General features: G+C 40.6%; 1 protein-coding gene across 1 annotated transcript in view; it reads left to right on the forward strand.

Annotated features, from left to right (window-relative positions):
* The first annotated feature begins 5,126 nt into the window (after window positions 1-5,126).
* Window positions 5,127-12,236, forward strand: part of LOC103362975 (transmembrane and coiled-coil domains protein 1) — a 48,355-nt gene continuing 41,245 nt past the window's right edge. The window contains exons 1-2 of the mRNA XM_008289532.1: window positions 5,127-5,186; window positions 6,169-6,249. The gene's annotated coding sequence lies outside the window, so the exon portion shown is untranslated. The remainder of the gene's footprint in view (window positions 5,187-6,168; window positions 6,250-12,236) is intronic.

Consider the following 12,236-nt stretch of genomic DNA (forward strand, 5'->3'; position numbering starts at 1 on the left):
TATATCAACTGTATTTATTCACAAATCAAGACTAAAGTTTTAAATTTGTCCAACAAAAAACTGGGCAACAACAAATTACTGTACAAGCAATGGCCCAGCAATGTGGACAGAAGTACACTGCTAAAAAATAAATAAAGGGAACACTAAAATAACACATCCTATATCTCAATGATTGACATATTCCAGTTGAGAATCTTTATTTATTACATCGTGGAATGTGTTGAGAACAAAATAACATAAAAATGATCATTGTAAATCCAAATCATTATTCCATGGAGGTCTGGATTTGGAATCATACTCAAAATAAAAGTGGAAAATCACATTACCGCTGATCCAACTTCAGTGGAAATTCCTCAAGACAAGTCGTGTGTGTGGCCTCCACATGCCTGCATGACCACCCTACAGCGCCTGGGCATGCCCCTAATGAGATGGAGGATGTTCTCCTGAGGGATCTCCTCCCAGACCTGGATTAAAGCATCAGTCAACTCCTGGACAGTCTGTGGTGGAACGTGGCGTTGGTGGATGGAAGAAGACATGATGTCCCAGATGTGCTCAACTGGATTCAGGTCTGGGGAATGGGCCGGCCAGTCCATAGCATCAATGCCTTCATCATGCAGGAACTGCTGACACACTTCAGCCACGAGAGGCCCAGCGTTGTCATGCATCAGAAGGAACCCAGGGCCCACTGCACCAGCATATGGTCTCACAGTGGGTCTCAGGATCTCATCCCACTACCTAATGACAGTCAGGGTACCTCTGGCTAGCACATGGAGGGCTGTGCATCCCTCCAAAGAAATGCCTCCCCACACCATTGCTGACCCACCGCCAAACCAGCCATGTGGGAGGATGTTGCAGGCAGCAGAACGTTTTCCACGGCGTCTCCAGACTCTGTCACATCTGTCACATGTGCTCAGTGTGAACCTACTCTCATCTGTGAAGAGCACAGGGCGCCAATGGCCAATCTGCCAATTTTGGTGTTCTCTGGCAAATACCAATCGCTCTGCACAGTCTTGGGCTGTAAGCACAAGCCCCACTTGTGGATGTTGGGCCCTCATACCACCCTCATGGAGTCTGTTTCTGACAGTTTGAGCAGAAACATGCATATTAGTGGCCTGCTGGAGGTCATTTTGCAGGGTTCTGGCAGTGCTCCTCCTGTTCCTTCTTGCGCAAAGGAGGAGGTAGCGGTCCTGCTGCTGGGTTGTTGCCCTCCTACGGCCCCCTCCTCATCTCCTGGTGTACTGGCCTGTCTCCTGGTATCTCCTCCATGCTCTGGACACTGTGCTGAGAGACACAGTAAACCTTCTTGCCATAGCTCGCATTGATGTGCCATCCTGGATGAGCGGCACTATGTGAGCAACTTCTGGGGGTTGTAGACACCGCCTCATGCTACCTCTAGGGCTGAGAGCACTGACAAAATGCAAAAGTGACCAAAACATCAGCCAGTAAGGACGAGAACAGGGACATGGTCTGTGGTCACCACCTGCAGAACCACTCCTTTATAGGGGTTGTCTTGCTAATTGCCTCTCATTTCCACCTGTTGTCTGTTCCATTTGCACAACAGCAGGTGAAATCGATTCACAATAAGTGTTGCTTCCTAACTGGACAGGTTGATGTCACAGAAGTGTGATTGACTTGAAATTACATTGTGTTGTTTAGGTGTTCCCTTTATTTTTTTGAGCAGTGTAGTTGATCTCACCAGGATGTCTGCATCAATGTTGCCATCTAGTGGAACAAAATTAGAGCATGAGCACGGCAACAAATGCCATCATACCATACTATTTAATTGGTGCTGCAATTCAGAAATTAAGGATTAAGGATCTGTTGCATTATATTAATTTAGACAAATGAAACATGCATATATAGAGATGAGTGGCAAATTAAAGAAAAGCCTGAACCCGTGGCCCCATACAGTGAGGGAATCTGATGGCTCTGGTATACTGTAGGAACATTTTGCTGGCATTATTTTGGCTGCACTTGTCCATTTAGAGTGCAGGGTCACTGCAAATCAATACACAATTGTTCTCAGCGATCACCTTTATCCTTATACAAAACTCCTGACGGGAGTTGTCTCTCCCAGGAGGACAATACCCCCATTCACAGGACACAAGGGGTCACTGAATGGTTTGATCAAAATCATATGATTCATATGATATGCTGTTCAGTTACCAGATTTAAACCCAACTGAACACCTATGGGAGATTTTAGACTGATGTGTGCGTGTGTGTTGTGTATCATTATTAAAACACCAGTTGAGGGAATATCCTCTGGAAGAATAGTGTTCATTCCTCCAGTAGCGCTCCAGAGACTTGGAAAATCAATGCTAAGACACATTAAAGCTGTTCTGGCAGCACAATTTGTTAAGACATTTTATGTTGGTTTTTACTTGAATTTGTCACCCACCTTTATTTGCAGCAATTTGTTTTACATATATAACAGATATATGATTGATATACATATATATGACCTAAAGGCTGGGCATTCTTGAATGATTGCAACATAAAAAATAGACGTCAAACATGACAACAGTGCTTTCACAGCATATATCTTTAGATTCTGCTCCTCATCACTTAAAAGCTAAGTTTGTATGCAGTGACACTTGAGAAAGACTTTTTCTATTTACCAAACACCAAAACACATTTTGTGGTTTACGTCTGAAACACCTATTAAGCCTGAAACACAAATTCACCCTTGAAAAGAATAATTCACAGTCCCGATGTTGGAGATACATTTTATGTTTCCATAGCTACCAGGGCTAAAAGAGACCTCACACTTATTATCCAGAAATGAAATGCTCCTACCAGCACACCACGCTATGCTCCAAGCAACAGAAAGATTGAAGTCATGTTAAAAATAGGTTTGATGTGAAATTACTTTTGCTCCAGAATAAAACATGCTGACATTTCATTTGTCAGATTTCAAGCCTAAGTCCGCTTCCGTACAATATCTAGGGATCTCTGAATAAAGATGCCTTGTTGACCACTGAGAGGTGGAGACACAAGAATGGTTAGAGTGACATTTAACAGATATTAGTCAAGCTTCACATGCTTTATGTCATCTGAACACACTTTTTCTAGAGATCTGTGCCGTCATACTCGCTGGATCAATAGAGAGGAGTTAAGAGCAAGGACATCTTGGTGTAAGTTGTTGCAGGAGAAAAGAGCATTAGTTATTTAGCTCAGTCTTTATTAAATGTATTGCACTGATAATCTCTCACTAGATCAATACACTGTCAGATATAATCAACCTATATACGTTTTCCTTTTGGTAAAAGATTTTACTCATAGAGTTGCATAACCATCAGAGCTAACAGAGCTTATAACTCAGTGTCCCACTTGAATTTTATAGGAAATTTCGGTCTTGGTTGTGGGATAAGCAATATTTAAATGTAAGCATGACTGAAATCTTGCTGGGTAGACAGCAGTTGATCTGTCAGATCAGTTTATCATGTAGCTGATGAGAGAGACAGTACTTAAAGGATGTTATCAAGGCAAAGAAAAATATTTTAAACCATGCATTGCACAATCTAATTAGATTTTGACAATGGAGCCACCACATTTAAGTTTGTCACTGGCTTATACCGTCAAAATGGATTATTTTCAAGGTATTTTGTGTACACAGGTGCACAGAGAAATGGCCAAAAATAAATTTTGAATCTTAGATGGACACAGAACAGAAGTCCAAAGTGGAGATCATTCTGGTGTTCACGATACACCAATGTTTATTCAGTCAGGCTAATCAGAAATCACAGGTTAATTTTGTTTCAGTGTTCTTTCATAGATTGTTGTGTGTCTAAAGACTTAGATTTTTGATATTTAGGTAGAAGAAGAAGAAGAAGAAGAAGATGCGATGGTGGTGGTGGTGGTAGTAGTGGTGGTAGTCTGGGCTGATATATATGACTGGCTTCACACTCATATTCTACTTGAACCCTTTCTTCAAAAAGATATTAAATATGGTTTTGTATCAGAAAACAACAATTCTGTTTTCTTGATTAACAGTATCCTCATCCTCGGAAAATTTTACATACACAAATGCAAAAACATGATAGTAGATCCAAGGTATTATGTGTTTCATAAGAAGTTTCTCTCCTTCACTACAGCCCTTCAAAAACATTAAGATAATGAAACTGATCAATTTGACTGAGAATTACGATCTGCATAGCAAGCCCTAGCTTTATTTTTTCTTGTTCTGTTTTGTTTTTCTTTCTTTCTTTTTTCATTTCTGTGTTGATTCAAGTGTTTCATTTCCGATTGAATTCCATATAATTTTCAAGAACTTCTTTTTCTAATATATATAAAATTTTAATGCACTGTAAACACCTGTTCTTTACAAAAACAAACAAAAAAAGCCTGTTATGAAGATTGTATTAAATGAATTTTTTAACAAAAAAAAAAGAAGAAAATAATAAGAAGAATCACGTTTAAGGGACAGTGCACTGGGATGTGCTCATGTACAGTCGTCCTCAAATCTATTCATACCTCACATTAAAGAAGGAAAAAAACAGCTATCACTGAAATAAGTTGAAATTGACAAAAGTAATAAGAAATAAAAATGTTATGAAAATCATGACATTGCTTCTGAATTGTGGTTCAACAGAAACATATTTAAAAAACAAACAAACAAACAAAAAACAAGCAAACGAGCATGATTGGACCTGAAAACTAGTATTTTGCTAAACAACCCTTTGAGCCAATCACTGCAATCAAGTGTTTTCTGTAACTCTCAGTCAGACTTCTGCACCTGTTGACAGGTATTTTGGTCCACTGCTCATCTGCTCATCAGCAAAGTGCTCTAATATGTCTCTTTTTAAAAAAAAAATTTTCAACCACACTTCAAAAGCAATGTCTTATTTAAATAAAGTATAATTTAGAAATATTTTATTTATTCCTACTTTTTTCAGTATCTCGTTATTTGAGTGACTATTGTGAATTTTGCCTTTTCTTTAATGGAAGAGTATGCATACTGTATGTTGTCGTTCCTACGAGGATCTTTGTAGCTGTCTGTTTTTAAACTGGGGGAGTGAATCATCATACCACGGTACTATCTTTGCTTTGCTTCCCGCTAACTGACGTTGTGCGTGCTGACGTCAGAACGGGGAGGGAGGGCGCACCGCGGGGTGGACGGCACTCGGAGGAGGGGTGTTGCTCGCTGAACGTCTGTGTCAGCTCCAACAGTTTGCTATCACCCGTGTAAGTGTGAAATATATTTGTAGTTTAGTTGCTTTTTTTTGCGGTTGTTTTGCCGTCAGTTTGTGCGTGTGCGTGTTGCGTGTTGAGCCTCCGTCGGAGTGTCGGTGCGGGTATTTCATCGTATTAGCAGCTCTGTACAATGACACACTAACGGGACTGTCAACATGAGTCCGTTAACACACCGCCGCCGCTCATTGACAACACTGACAGGCATCGAACTAACATTTCAGCCACATTTTTTTAAATAGCTATTTTCATTTTGTTTCGTGTGATTTCACTATATATACACAAAGCCAGTGTGTTCTTAGTTTATTTCTACAGGTCGTAAAGTACGTTTTGTGTTCTTCTAAAGGGAATTTTTAGACTCATCTCGTAACGGTCGCTATATTTCACGTCCTGAGCTATCTCACACTATCTCAGTGTTCATATGCGCTTCTTTAAATGAGACACTTTAATAAGAACATTTTTAAAATGTTGAATATTGTAGTTAAGTACAGCAGGTTTGCCTTATTGTGTGTACATTATGGAGTAATGAAACAAAAGCTGTTTAAATTCTGTGCTCACATTATATTCTTTTGCTAGTGGGTTGTGAAAAATGTATTTATAGTTAATTCATGAAACTTTTCATTTACCATAACTGTGGCATTCATCATATCAGCTGTCAGTTGCATAAGTTTTCACAAACCCTCAGCAGGGTTTAGTTTACCCTCAGCTGGCTAATGCAGACTGATGGGCTAAAGACATTTCAGGGACTGATAAGGATGGATATCAGTAGCCTCATTACATCTGAAGCCTAGAATTCCTCACAGTGGGGCATTTTTCTCTGCAGCCTATTATTATCAGTGTCTAGGAGACTGACTGAGACACGCACACACCAAACAGGCGTACAGTCAGACAGGCAGAGAGTACTATGTGCCAAGGAAGCATTTAGTCGATTACAGTTTCCATCTCACTTTTTCAGTTTTTTGTTTTTTTGTTGAAGACCTGTGGGCCTGATGTAGCGGGATGTCACCTCCTCTGCGGTGAAGGATGTCCACTCCAGCGTCACTATAATGGACTGAAGGTTTGTTTTCATCCACTTACTCTACTCATCCATTCTGATAACTGTTTCCATCTCTGCAGAGAGAGGGGTCCGCTATGACATGCTGTATCCCACTATCTGTTCAGCATGCTCTGCTAAGTGGCTGAGAGCTTGGCTGCCCCTTCAGGGCACTGCTAACACAGCCATTCATGTCTCACTCCGATGGTCAGACCACCATGATGACGCTGCCCTCCTCCTCCTCCTCCTCCTCCTCCTCCTCCTCCTCGTCCTGTTCCTGCTGCACTCGCGTTGTGTCTTCCCTGTTGAGAGCTGAGCTTAGAATTGAGACTCATTGTATGAGTGTAACGCGTTTGTGTGTATGTATTTATGCGCACGGTGCTTACACAAATAGAACTCAGGGGCTTCTAAAGATGGTGTTGCCTCCTCCTCTACATCACGCTCAGCTTCATGTAACACTTCACCATAAGATGTGCCGAAGATGTGCTTATGCTGGATCAGATGACAGTATTATTGTACTCTCTCATCTAAGTGATTGTAGGGTTGATTAATTGTGCACAGGAAGCCTGCATTTCTTAACATAAAGCTCCAGACATGGGTATGACATAAACAGGACTGTTTTAAAGTTATGCATATGATAGTTTTATTTACTCCCCATTTTCGTCGAGATGACTGTTGAAAAGACTTGAGATGTTTTGATAGGAAAAGAAGGCAAAGGGCTGTGTTTCAAAAAGGTTTTCTTGAAACTGCCAGAAATAGTGTTGCTTACTTGGCTATGACATCATGTCTCTTGTAGAATGACTGAGATTGCTTGATTGTTTCCTTAAATATAACAGGGTTGTATATTATATATTACATATTGGCCTTCGCCCTAAGTCTGCAAGCGGTGTGTAGATAATGGATGGATGGATGTTTCATTTTGGCTATGTACAATTTCAAATTGAATCTCATCGATAGCACAGTGAAATGCTTTAGTGAAAAACTTCCCATTGAGCATGAATGATTTTTTTCTGCATGCAATTACCACATCCAAAACCATTTCTGTTGGTTACATCAGTGACATTTCTTTCTACAATACGTGTGTAATTCACACTGAAGCAATTTTTATGGTGTGCTTGATGAAGTAAGTTTCAGTCCTTCTGGGTGTTCTATGCCATGCAGATTAGGCCTTAAATTGAAACTGTCCATGAACTGGACTGTCTGTAGGGCTGTGTTATCCCTGTGATAAATTGACACTGTGTTCAGGTTAATACAGGTTATATAAGAAAAAAAAAAGTCTGTTTCTCCTACATACTGTACTGTATGTTTATTCATCACTACAGTTTTTACACCGAGTTTACCAGATATGCTCTGCTACTAACCTCTGATAAATTACCATGAGATAATATTATGATTCTTAGGCTGCTATGTTCTATTGTGTTGTTGTTATGCCTGTAGTTGGAAATGCCTGTTAGTACGCGTGTGTGGCTGTGCACAACGTTTGTATGCTTCAGCCACCTCCAGGGATAATGGGAGCCTCTGGTTATCTTGGGGTCGGGAGCTGAAAAGTTTGGGGAACCCCTGCTTTGGTGCCTAATGGTCGGTTTCTGTCCTCTGCTGCAGATAAAAACAGGATATGTTTGGTAGAGACAGAGACATACTCCAAAGGTTCAATTACTGGCAGCGATACAACACCTCCAGCAATGTGTGCCAGCAGAAAGCTGGTGAGTGATGATGTCTTTGTTGTACCATCCTTCTGGTTAGTGAGTGTATTACAAGAGGCACATGGCTGCATGGCATCGCTGCAACTAACAATAGTTATTGTCATCCTTTAAACTGCTAATTAGTTTTTCAATCAGGCAGTCAACTGTTTTCATTATAAAATGCAAAAAAATTGTGTAGTTGGTTATTATAATTACAGAGAGCCCAAAATGAAGTCTTTATATGTACTGTTTTGTCTAAACACTGTCTACAACCCCCAAATAATTATCATACAATGACATAAACTAACAACAAGGAGCGTTTTTTTCTTAAAAACTAAAATGATATCTGTTAAACTGACTGGTTAATTTTACATAGCATACAACAAGGAGAGTTTTTTTTTTACTTAAAGAACTAAAACGATTAACTGTTGAACTGGCTGATTAATTTTATGCCGACTCACCAACCAATTGATGAATCATCATTGCACCTCCACAGTATTTCTGTGCTGATACTGTTCTGAGTAATGTTCTTTGAGTTCATATTACCGCGGTCAATATCAGTGTTAGTGAGGTGAAACTTCATGACAATAGATGCCCCATACTCTCATGTTGGTTTTGTAAAAAGTTGTAGTATGCAGCTTTAAGATTCTTTGTCCTTTTTCCTAAACAGATGCAGCAAAAATGATTAGTAAGGGATTCAAAAGGATTCAGATAATCCCCTTTTTCAGGCCTGTGGAGTCTAAACAATCTCAGCATCGTTCGGGCAGTGATTTGGCTCCATTCTCTCAGCCACAGGTCCAGCCTGTGTTGAGTGTTGTGTCTCATAGAGGAAACACTGTTTTTTTTCCCTTTCTCTCTCTCGCACACACACAAACATGCTCCCCCTCTCTTACCCTCTTCCTCCACCATCACAGATTTTCTGTTTGAAAGCCCACAGGGTAGCAGAGGTGTCATAGTGCACCATTAATGCTTTAACTGCGGACAGACTGGGTTTATTCTTTCCAGTAGGACTAACTCCCACACTTCCAGAGTGAAGGTGAAATTCCTTTATAAAGGCTGTGGTTTCCAGTGGCAACGAGCTGCCTGCTTCCCTCTGGTCCCTTCCTGTTTGAAGACAGAGCGAGAAAAGAGGCAGAGGTCACACAGCGTCACAAGAGTTTGCACTTTCAAACAGAGCTGAAGTGCTTGTTTTACTGTTAAAAGATGGATTTTTTTTATTTTGTCATTCTTTCTTAAAACAATAGTGAAGTGTCCATATAAACATTGACAAAGGTTTTGCTTGCTGTAATTGTTTCTTCTGTTCATACTAGCCATTCAGAGATCCTTTCCTAATGTGTTTTCAGTGTAACTGATGGGGAACATAATCCACGGTCCCTGTGAGGTTAACTCTAAAGCAGTCTGAGTTGACAAATCATGCGTACATGCTGCAAAGTTAAAGTCTTTTTAGTATTCATGTTTCTACAAAATATTTCCCTGTTAAGCAGCAATGGAGTAACGGTAACAAAGTGAGAGAAATTTCATCCTAAAATGTTGCTTTACATGGTACCTATTTGATTTATCTAAGCTTTAGCCTCATTTTAGCTTTAGATACATTTTTTTGAATTCATTGCTGTGTGATTCTGAACAGTATTATGCTATATAGACAAAGGCAACATTTTGATCATCTCTTCATCTCAGTTTGTTTGCATCTCCTTGTCTTTAGATGGCGAACATTAGAAGAGTGCATGTTGAGGTTTGGAGGTCAGCAAAAATATTATCTTTCAACTTAAACCTACTACCAGAGTGTAGACTCGATATCGTTGACCCACAACCAAAGTGCTGAGCTGAGTATCATGCTCAGAGTAAAAGCTCCAAGAGCTGAGCTTGGATGTGCTGATCCTCCATTAACCCCACTAGTGAGCTAGAGGGGTGTCTGGTTACCTGAGTTATTTAAATAGGTGACGATGTGCATGATTTATATCTGACTGCGTAAAGTTGTTCTCACCTGCTGGCACCACAAAGAGTCAGATGCCCTATGGCCTGGTGACCTGGCAGGTAGCTGTGTTCAGTTGGACAAAGTATGCACTGACCCTGCCATGCATTCCCTTCCCCGTTGCTTATGGTTTTGCGTCTTTAACACTATCTCTGGTTTGAGATTACAGCTGGTGAGTAGGTGGTTTCCAGCCTGTTGACAGTTGATGATACTGTGCCAGAGATGGCAGAATATGAGCCATGTTGGCCAAGTTGGAGGCCTGACTACTGTTAAACACCCATCAGGTTAGTAAGTGAGGGTCGCTTTAAAACGCTTGAAATATTAGACATATTCTGCTTACTTGTTTTCTTATCAAATGGAAACTCCCTTATGAGAACATCTGTCTTACTGGTAAACAGCAAGCGAATGAGATCTTCAGAACCTTTACTGGTTGTACATGTTCAGTGTACACTGAGTGTTGTTGTAGTTGTAGTCAACATGGATCAGTATCAATGCCTTGCATGTTGTAAATTATTCATTAGGGCACTTGAGGTGGTGTTGAGCACAGATGCAGAGGTATCCTTTAAACAAAGCTTCCCTAGTAAATGTACAGCCTTGTCCAACCTAATGTTTAACATGCAGTCTGATGATGGCTCACGGCCAGCTGTCAATTATGTGTCACACCACTGCCTTGCTGCCTAGATTTGTTTACTGGGTTGCACCTCTAGACAACCTATACCTCCGACCTATATGTTATATTTACGGCCATTTTCAACCACAAAAGATCAACATAACAGTTGTTCTGTGTTACTTTGTATTTGTAGCTTCCCACCTCACAAAATGTCTTAGGTACTATTAGATGACTCAGACTTGCTTCATACCCAATATGCCACCTGTTGTGTCTCTTGTTCCCTTTCTGAGTGTGTGTTTGTGTGTGTTCTTTTATTTAATATGTTTATTTCTTTTCATGTTGAAAATACTTGCCTTGCAAACAGACGGGTCTCTTGTTGTCTAAGACATAAAATCTTAAATGTTAGGCTTATGAAGGCAGGCTTTTACATTCACCCTTGAGGAGTTTGCCTTATTTAAGATCCTAAATTAAACATTTCCAAGAAAATGGATATCAGTTATATACAGACACAAGGTGTGGATCAGACTCCGGTAACTGTCTTCTTGGCAGCTGCACAAGTAGCTTTAATGCTTTTAAAAGTCTGTGATTTCATTAAGTAAACTCAGATGTGTGTGTTTTTTTTTTTTTAATGTCTGTAAGTGTAGGTGTAAATGATTGTATATCATCTGGTTTGTCCTGTTCCTGGAAAGCTGAGCACAACTTTGGCATCAGGGCCTCCCTGTGGGTTTCATCTTGCACAATAGGGCGTTGTGCCTCCCTCTTTCAGGGAACTACCTGCTGTACACCTTCTCATTCAGACAGACTGTGTGCTGAGCGCCTGGGTTGAACCTGACACGGCTGGGCGAAACACAGCGTGGACCGTTGGATGCCTTTGATCCAGTCTGAGCCTCTTTCACTCGATGTGTGACCCTGTGTCTCACTTAGTCACTCTCCCCATCTGATACAAAGAGTTGTGTCTCTTATCACACTTGATGCAGTATGCTGAAGTCATCTCCTTCGCTGTCACAGCTGACACGACTGTGCTATTCTCTGCCTCCCAGCTCCACATACACACACACACATAAATACAATAACGATTGTTCCTGTTTCCTGGCCATGCTGTCATTATGCAGCTGCTGAATGAGATATGGTCCTGTTTCCATTGGTCAACGACAACGCGCACAAACACACACATACTTATGTACACATTTGTACATTTTCACAAGATATGATTTCTGCTATCTCATTTTCCTTTCTGTCTGATATAAACACACACACACATATTTGTGCAGGCACTCAAACACAAACGTCACTGACAGAACTCTCTGGCCTAATTCCCCTCTTATTGATGTGTGTCTGTCACTGAAAGAGGCACAGCACAAAGAGCAGTGATGGGCCTGTGCGAGGCTCAGAGGGAACAAAGAGTGGTCTATTCCACGCCAGCTCCCAGACTCTTCTGGAAACACTGCATTGGCTTGTTTAAGCTATAGCCATATTTTGAGTTAACCAGCTGTATGTTCAGCATTGAACAACAACATGGCTGCTTCAGTGTCAGAGAGCACAGGCCAGATTGACCCCTGCTTTGGATTGGTCATGCCCAGTTTGCTTTTTTTTTTTTTTTTTTGCATAAAGTGTAGAATAAATACAGCGAACTTGAAGAAAGAGTGATGAGATTATGGGGCAGACAACCCTCTACTGGAAAACGTACACGTAATGTAGTGCTGATAAACTTTTTTCTAACATTGTGCTTAGTTGCAAATTGCTTCAT

The sequence above is a fragment of the Stegastes partitus genome, unplaced genomic scaffold (genome assembly GCF_000690725.1).
Source record: "Stegastes partitus isolate 25-593 unplaced genomic scaffold, Stegastes_partitus-1.0.2 Scaffold620, whole genome shotgun sequence".
In the NCBI taxonomy this organism is placed as follows: Eukaryota; Metazoa; Chordata; class Actinopteri; family Pomacentridae; genus Stegastes; species Stegastes partitus.